Source organism: Dermacentor albipictus, chromosome 7 (assembly GCF_038994185.2).
Source record: "Dermacentor albipictus isolate Rhodes 1998 colony chromosome 7, USDA_Dalb.pri_finalv2, whole genome shotgun sequence".
NCBI lineage: Eukaryota > Metazoa > Arthropoda > Arachnida > Ixodida > Ixodidae > Dermacentor > Dermacentor albipictus.
In genome coordinates, this window is record NC_091827.1 from 30322987 (window position 1) to 30331861 (window position 8875).

The window sequence follows — 8875 nt, forward strand, 5'->3', positions numbered from 1 at the left end:
TCTTTCTTTCTTTCTTTCTTTCTTTCTTTCTTTCTTTCTTTCTTTCCTTCTTTCTTTCTTTCTTTCTTCTTTCTTTCCCTTGCAGACCAGCGGTTTCGACGAGATGTTGATCTCGGTGATAACGGCTGTTGCGGTTCAGCGGCAACGAGCGACGCCGCACGGCGCACGAAAGGAATAAAAGACGCCTGGGCCCAGCAGCGCATGCGCCAACAGCTGAAAATTGCGCTTAAATTTTGCTTTAAGAAGCGGCCGCCTATAGTGAGCCGCCCGTCATCATGCGTTTCACGCCGCAGCCACCCGTGTCAGCCGAGCCTCTGCATCTTACTACACGTACAAGTTAGACTCTTGCTTGGGCTAGTTGGTTCATGCTTGAATGAGCAAAGGCAAGGCGCAAAAGACCAGGACTGAAGAAGGACACAAACGACAGGACCGGCGCCACTACACGTGCTCCGACAGCGATTGTCGACGTTAGGCGCGGTGCCCACCACTTCGCCGACCCCGAAACAGCCATGGGTTCCGCCGCTACCTTCTACTTTACGGCGAGTTTCGAAGCTTTAAGTCGCGGCTGCTCCACTTGTGGCCAGGACTTCTGCAATTGCGGTTACGGGACTGTGCTTTGCTCCGGGACTTCAAGCGCGGCCCATTAGAGCTCCCGGAACACGTATGCGTCGTGCGGCGGTCACTCCATCCGTTCTCGCGCGCGAGCTGTCACCCCTGACGCCGTCGACGCTCTGCGGACGAGTCTCAGGTGGGCGCCTGCCGTGGTCTTTTTGTGTGTGTGTGTGTGTGTGCGTGTTCCCACGAACTGACCGTGTCATTTAAGCGAGGGACAGCGAGGCAACTGCCGTCGCCATGTGCTACAACTAGCTTGCGAGGTGAGCCTGTGTGCGTGTGTGCGCGTGTGTAGCTGCTGAGCTACAAGGTAAACAAAACAAGTATTTGTTCTGTTTGTTCTGTTTACCTTGTAGCACCGCTTAAGTTCTTGACGTCCTACGACCCGCCGTGGTTGCTCAGTGGCTATGGTGTTGGGCTGCTGAGCACGGGGATCGTGGGATCGAATCCCGGCCACGGCGGCTGCATTTCGATGGGGGCGAAATGCGAAAACACCCGTGTGCTTAGATTTAGGTGCACGTTAAAGAACCCCAGGTGGTCAAAATTTCCGGAGTCCTCCACTACGGCGTGCCTCATAATCAGAAAGTGGTTTTGGCACGTAAAACCCCAAATATTATTATTATTATTATTATTGACGTCCTACGCCATCTCGTTGTATTCGTGGTCGCACTATTTACGTGCGAATGAGCTAAGTTGCAAAACTTGCGTGCGCAAAACTTGAGTGCGCTAAGTTGCTATGACTCGCTTTTTTTTTTTTCATCTTCCCCACCGTAGGTGAAGCTCGTGCAACCAAGTGACCGTGGCACTACCCTCTGGGCCAACGGAGCAGCCGTCGCCGCAGCGTCGCTTCGGCATCTAACCCACGAGGTGGGAGTGTGTGACAGCTTCCGAGGGTGGCGCGGCCGTTAACTTCTCCATCAAAAAGCTGATTGACAACATTGGCAAAAAATAGGTGCAGTTGACTGTAGTGCTTAATTAGGCACGAGCTTCCTTGGACGGCCGCAGCCACATCGGGTCGTCGCCGTGACGGAAGCCGAGAGGACGGGATGGGCCGATTCTAGCTTCACGCTCAGCTAGTCTCGGCAGAAAACTAAAGTAATGTTTAACAGTCTCGGAAGCGAACAGCAGTTTACGATAGGTAGTGAGGCACTGGAAGTGGTAAGGGAATACATCTACTTAGGACAGGAAGTGACTGCGGATCCGGATCATGAGACTGAAATAATCAGAAGAATAAGAATGGGCTGGGGTGCGTTTGGCAGGCATTCACAGATGAACAGCAGGTTGCCATTATTCCTCAAGAGAAAAGTTTATAACAGCTGTGTCTTACCAGTACACACGTACGGGGCAGAAACCTGGAGGCTTACGAAAAGGGTTCTACTTAAATTGAGGACGACGCAACGAGCTATGGAAAGAACGATAGGTGTAACCTTAAGGGATAAGAAAAGAGCAGATTGGGTGAGGGAACAAACGCGAGTTAATGATATCTTAGTTTTAATCAAGAAAAAGAAATGGGCATGGGCAGGACACGTAACGAGGAGGGAAGATAACCGATGGTCATTAAGGGTTACGGAATGGATTCCAAGGGAAGGGAAGCGTAGCAGAGGGCGGCAGAAAGTTAGGGGGGTGGATGAGATTAAGAAGTTCCCAGGGACAACATGGCCACAATTAGCACATGACCGGGGTAATTGAAGTATGGGAGAGGCCTTTGCCCTGCAGTGGGCGTAACGAGGCTGTTGATGATGATGATCATCATCACTAGGCAGGTAGCTGACACTGCGCAGGCCACAGCTGGCAGGGGTCCTCTCACTCGTTTGCGTCATGGCCATCGGCCCGTTCCGAGTGATATCGCTTCCCGGTGACTATATCGCGTTCACGCGTGCGAAAGGGCGCCAAATGTGCAATCGCGGCTGTCGGTGGCATGCGGAATTAGTGTCAGGGTTAATCCAGTGGCGTTCTAGTTCCAGTTCGTCCAGCTACGCTGAAGAACGGACGTTGCCATCGGTCTTATACGTGGCCACATTTTTGGGTTCCCATTCTTCGTGCCACGCTGCGCTTTCGTCGCACGATACGCGGACCATGTTTGACGAGTTCATCCACCACGGCTCGTGCGATGGCGCTTGCCGTGGTGAGTACCTACTTCATGGTTATATTCCTATTTTGACAAGTTGCCCCTATTTTTTAGTTTCAGATACGCACCCTAGCCCTCCGCTTCTGGCCCACTCCAGCAAGGTCCCTGCGCCCTGCCGTGTCCCAAACGCATAACGTTCAGCGCCTGTTCTCACCGTCCTCTAGCCACGCGGCTACTGGTTTCCTGGCTAATGAAGAAGCCTGCACCACTGGCCCTGCAGTACGTCGACTGCGCCTAAGTAAGTCCGAGTTCTTCCGGCCGTTACTGTTGTAGTGTGCTGCCGAGGGCTTAATGCGGCGCCTCCTTGTCGTTTCAGTTCCACAGCCTTGGCCATCAGTAACGTGCGGTGGATTTTCCGGCGACCTGCGGTGTCCCATCCGCGTGACTTTCAGCGCCTCTCCTCACCGCCTGTTCTCGCCGTCCTCTAGCCACGCGGCTACTGGTTTTCTGGCTAAGAAGAAGCCTGCACCACCGGCCCTGCAGTACGTCGACTGCGCCTAAGTAAGCCCGAGTTCTTCCGGCCGTTACTGTTGTAGTGTGCTGCCGAGGGCTTAATGCGCCGCCTCCTTGTCGTTTCAGTTCCACAGCCTTGGACATCAGTAACGTGCGGTGGATTTTCCGGCGACCTGCGGTGTCCCATCCGCGTGACTTTCAGCGCCTCTCCTCACCTCCTGTTCTCGCCGTCCTCTAGCCACGCGGCTACTGGTTTTCTGGCTAAGAAGCCTGCACCACCGGCCCTGCAGTACGTCGACTGCGCCTAAGTAAGCCCGAGTTCTTCCGGCCGTTACTGTTGTAGTGTGCTGCCGAGGGCTTAATGCGCCGCCTCCTTGTCGTTTCAGTTCCACAGCCTTGGACATCAGTAACGTGCGGTGGATTTTCCGGCGACCTGCGGTGTCCCATCCGCGTGACTTTCAGCGCCTCTCCTCACCTCCTGTTCTCGCCGTCCTCTAGCCACGCGGCTACTGGTTTTCTGGCTAAGAAGCCTGCACCACCGGCCCTGCAGTACGTCGACTGCACCTCGGTAAGTCCGAGTTCTGCCGGCCGTTACTGTTGTAGTGTGCTGCCGAGTGCTTAATGCGGCGCTTCCTTGTCTTTTCAGTTCCACGGCCTTGGCCATCAGTAACGTGCGGTGGATTTTCCTGCGACCTGCCGTGTCCCATCCAGGTGACTTTCAGCGCCTCTCCTCACCGCCTGTTCACGCCGTCCTCTAGCCACGCGGCTACTGGTTTCCTGGCTAAGAAAGAAACCTGCACGACCAGCCCTGCAGTACGTCGACAGCGCCTCAGTAAGCCCGAGTTCTTCCGGCCGTTACTGTTGTAGTGTGCTGCCGAGGGCTTAATGCGCCGCCTCCTTGTCGTTTCAGTTCCACAGCCTTGGACATCAGTAACGTGCGGTGGATTTTCCGGCGACCTGCGGTGTCCCATCCGCGTGACTTTCAGCGCCTCTCCTCACCTCCTGTTCTCGCCGTCCTCTAGCCACGCGGCTACTGGTTTCCTGGCTAAGAAAGAAACCTGCACGACCAGCCCTGCAGTACGTCGACAGCGCCTCAGTAAGTCCGAGTTCTGCCGGCCGTTACTGTTGTAGTGTGCTGCCGAGTGCTTAATGCGGCGCCTCCTTGTCGTTTCAGTTCCACGGCCTTGGCCATCAATAACGTGCGGTGGATTTTCCTGCGACCTGCCGTGTCCCATCCAGGTGACTTTCAGCGCCTCTCCTCACCGCCTGTTCTCGCCGTCCCCTAGCCACGCGGCTACTGGTTTTCTGGCTAAGAAGAAGCCTGCACCACCGGCCCTGCAGTACGTCGACTGCGCCTAAGTAAGCCCGAGTTCTTCCGGCCGTTACTGTTGTAGTGTGCTGCCGAGGGCTTAATGCGGCGCCTCCTTGTCGTTTCAGTTCCACAGCCTTGTCCATCAGTAACGTGCGGTGGATTTTCCGGCGACCTGCGGTGTCCCATCCGCGTGACTTTCAGCGCCTCTCCTCACCGCCTGTTCTCGCCGTCCTCTAGCCACGCGGCTACTGGTTTTCTGGCTAAGAAGAAGCCTGCACCACCGGCCCTGCAGTACGTCGACTGCGCCTAAGTAAGCCCGAGTTCTTCCGGCCGTTACTGTTGTAGTGTGCTGCCGAGGGCTTAATGCGCCGCCTCCTTGTCGTTTCAGTTCCACAGCCTTGTCCATCAGTAACGTGCGGTGGATTTTCCGGCGACCTGCGGTGTCCCATCCGCGTGACTTTCAGCGCCTCTCCTCACCGCCTGTTCTCGCCGTCCTCTAGCCACGCGGCTACTGGTTTTCTGGCTAAGAAGAAGCCTGCACCACCGGCCCTGCAGTACGTCGACTGCGCCTAAGTAAGCCCGAGTTCTTCCGGCCGTTACTGTTGTAGTGTGCTGCCGAGGGCTTAATGCGCCGCCTCCTTGTCGTTTCAGTTCCACAGCCTTGGACATCAGTAACGTGCGGTGGATTTTCCGGCGACCTGCGGTGTCCCATCCGCGTGACTTTCAGCGCCTCTCCTCACCTCCTGTTCTCGCCGTCCTCTAGCCACGCGGCTACTGGTTTTCTGGCTAAGAAGCCTGCACCACCGGCCCTGCAGTACGTCGACTGCACCTCAGTAAGTCCGAGTTCTGCCGGCCGTTACTGTTGTAGTGTGCTGCCGAGTGCTTAATGCGGCGCTTCCTTGTCTTTTCAGTTCCACGGCCTTGGCCATCAGTAACGTGCGGTGGATTTTCCTGCGACCTGCCGTGTCCCATCCAGGTGACTTTCAGCGCCTCTCCTCACCGCCTGTTCACGCCGTCCTCTAGCCACGCGGCTACTGGTTTCCTGGCTAAGGAAGAAGCCTGCACCACCGGCCCTGCAGTACGTCGACAGCGCCTCAGTAAGTCCGAGTTCTGCCGGCCGTTACTGTTGTAGTGTGCTGCCGAGTGCTTAATGCGGCGCCTCCTTGTCGTTTCAGTTCCACGGCCTTGGCCATCAATAACGTGCGGTGGATTTTCCTGCGACCTGCCGTGTCCCATCCAGGTGACTTTCAGCGCCTCTCCTCACCGCCTGTTCTCGCCGTCCTCTAGCCACGCGGCTACTGGTTTTCTGGCTAAGAAGAAACCTGCACCACCGGCCCTGCAGTACGTCGACTGCGCCTAAGTAAGCCCGAGTTCTTCCGGCCGTTACTGTTGTAGTGTGCTGCCGAGTGCTTAACGCGGCGCCTATTTGTCGTTTCAGTTCCACAGCCTTGGCCATCAGTAACGTGCGGTGGATTTTCCTGCGCCCTGCCGTGTCCCATCCGCATGACATTCAGCGCCTCTCCTCGCCGCCTGTTCTCCCCGTCCTCTAGCCACGCAGCTACTGGTTTCCTGGCTAAGAAGAAGCCTGCACCACCGGCCCTGCAGTACGTCGACTGCGCCTAAGTAAGCCCGAGTTCTTCCGGCCGTTACTGTTGTAGTGTGCTGCCGAGGGCTTAATGCGCCGCCTCCTTGTCGTTTCAGTTCCACAGCCTTGTCCATCAGTAACGTGCGGTGGATTTTCCGGCGACCTGCGGTGTCTCATCCGCGTGACTTTCAGCGCCTCTCCTCACCGCCTGTTCTCGCCGTCCTCTAGCCACGCGGCTACTGGTTTTCTGGCTAAGAAGAAGCCTGCACCACCGGCCCTGCAGTACGTCGACTGCGCCTAAGTAAGCCCGAGTTCTTCCGGCCGTTACTGTTGTAGTGTGCTGCCGAGGGCTTAATGCGCCGCCTCCTTGTCGTTTCAGTTCCACAGCCTTGGACATCAGTAACGTGCGGTGGATTTTCCGGCGACCTGCGGTGTCCCATCCGCGTGACTTTCAGCGCCTCTCCTCACCGCCTGTTCTCGCCGTCCTCTAGCCACGCGGCTACTGGTTTCCTGGCTAAGGAAGAAGCCTGCACCACCGGCCCTGCAGTACGTCGACTGCACCTCAGTAAGTCCGAGTTCTGCCGGCCGTTACTGTTGTAGTGTGCTGCCGAGTGCTTAATGCGGCGCTTCCTTGTCTTTTCAGTTCCACGGCCTTGGCCATCAGTAACGTGCGGTGGATTTTCCTGCGACCTGCCGTGTCCCATCCAGGTGACTTTCAGCGCCTCTCCTCGCCGCCTCTTCTCCCCGTCCTCTAGCCACGCAGCTACTTGTTTTCTGGCTAAGGAAGAAACCTGCACGACCAGCCCTGCAGTACGTCGACTGCGCGTAAGCAAATCCGAGTTCTTCCGGCCGTTACTGTTGTAGTGTGCTGCCGAGTCCTTAACGCGGCGCCTATTTGTCGTTTCAGTTCCACAGCCTTGGCCATCAGTAACGTGCGGTGGATTTTCCTGCGCCCTGCCGTGTCCCATCCGCATGACATTCAGCGCCTCTCCTCGCCGCCTGTTCTCCCCGTCCTCTAGCCACGCAGCTACTGGTTTCCTGGCTAAGGGAGAAACCTGCACGACCAGCCCTGCAGTACGTCGACTGCGCGTAAGTAAATAAGTCCTTCCGACCCGTACTGCGACAGCGTGCTGACGGCTCAATAATAAGCTTTTCATTTATTTTCTCGTTTCAGTGGACAACTCTTATATGTATATCCGCATCCCACCAAGAACTGTGCCGCCTGCGTGGAAGGCAATTGGCAGCTACTGCTCACCGTAGTTCGGCAAGCCTTGCTCTCGCAACAGTTCACCGCAGTGCTACGCCCGATGACGGTGAGCTGCAGGAAAAGGTCATCTCTGCGTGCTCGATGCTGACTCGACGACGCTGCGCATCTACGGACTCATGGCGCGAGCACTGACCACGACATCCCTGCGACAGTTCTATTCCGCCCGGTAGCTGTATCATGGCCGTTAGGTAAAGACTCGTATTGAGAGTCCGCGACTGTTAGGCGAGCGGACCAAAACAATTCCAAGTAACATGCTGGCTCAACTGTGGCACGCTGCTCAGTCAATAAGGCGATTGGTGCACGTTAATTTACATTCAGCGCTCTCGTAATGGTACGCTGATGCTGGTTCGCATTGCGAAGTTGCGCGCGCGTATGGGTTCTCATGAGCATGTTTGTGTGTATGTTGCTGCATGTGTGTTTGTTGCGCGCGTGTACGTCTTCACTCATTACATCTGGTTGTTGGCATCATTTTCGCTCGGTGCGGTCTCACTTCTTCGATGGCATATTTGTTGACTGGCTTCGTTTCATCGGTGAATTCCTTCAGAACGCTCGTTGATAGTTCCACAGTGATTTTCGCGGATCTTTTCGTAATCTCTTTCAACTTTGACTCCGGGCGTTCTCCTTAATTGAAGGGCGTCCACTCCTGTATTTGCCTATGGCCCATGCCTTGACAACTCGTTTTCTGATCCAAGAGGTTGATGTTCGCATCTTTTCCTTATCTACATCTTCCGTGTTTATCGAGTCACTCATCATGGCTAATGCGAAGCATCAGCGCACCATCGAAAGCATGTGGTGTGAATTAAAGGCAATAAAGTGTTTACGTTAGCTTGTGAGCATTAAAATTACGAGCTTATCCTTCGAAATTCGGTGCTTTCATGGCACCAAGCTTCTTAAAAACCTGTCTACCGTGATCGATCATGTTAGCGGTAAAGCTGCGTGCTATTACACAGCCAAGTACAGCAGAGCCTGAAGCTCCCTTCAACAAGATTGGACATTTAGCGGACGGCACCACCGCACAAGCCTGCTCTGTTAAGTCTTGATCAGACTGTTTCACCGCCGTTCCTTTTGACCTTCAAAGTTCACTGCTCTGTATAAATTTGCCTGCTTTCATTCACTTGTACGTTTCTATAACATGTACCTGTTGTACAGTGTTCTCTGGGACCTAATAAAATGGCGAAAGTGCTTTGCATAGCACTATTTTCTCCCGTGTGGAGAACATTGTTCGGCTGTGAACATGGACTTTTTTTTTTCTTGTCGTGCATATTGTCAACACTTAGGCGTTCACTAGCGTTATACGCAAACAAAATTTTGGATCTACCCCCTTATTCAGAATTGATCTTAACGTGGAGCCCATGCTTTACTTCATTTAAGTGGCTCCTGTCGTGAACAAACCAAAATAAACGCAATGCTCGTCTTGGACGCGTTCGCACCGGTCTTCAAGTCAAGATGCATTTCTGGATGCGGTGGTGAGTTCCAGACTTCGCCGAACTGGCAGAAGCACAGCGCGGAGCACAGTTT

The 8875-nt window shown here is 54.9% G+C and overlaps 1 long non-coding RNA gene across 8 annotated transcripts; it reads left to right on the plus strand.

Moving 5' to 3' along the window:
- The first annotated feature begins 242 nt into the window (after positions 1 to 242).
- Positions 243 to 8590, plus strand: LOC139047770 (uncharacterized). Of its 8 annotated transcripts, none has more exons than XR_011507366.1 (21): positions 244 to 875; positions 1387 to 1479; positions 2571 to 2737; positions 2795 to 2978; positions 3057 to 3241; positions 3320 to 3501; positions 3580 to 3761; positions 3840 to 4025; positions 4104 to 4289; positions 4368 to 4552; positions 4631 to 4815; positions 4894 to 5078; positions 5157 to 5338; positions 5417 to 5602; positions 5681 to 5865; positions 5944 to 6128; positions 6207 to 6391; positions 6470 to 6655; positions 6734 to 6915; positions 6998 to 7179; positions 7265 to 8590. It is a non-coding gene; the product is annotated as an uncharacterized lncRNA (long non-coding RNA). The 8 variants fall into 8 exon arrangements; XR_011507373.1 differs by having other exon boundaries at positions 4104 to 4168; positions 4433 to 4552; XR_011507368.1 differs by having other exon boundaries at positions 2571 to 2734.
- The last annotated feature ends 285 nt before the right edge of the window (positions 8591 to 8875 follow it).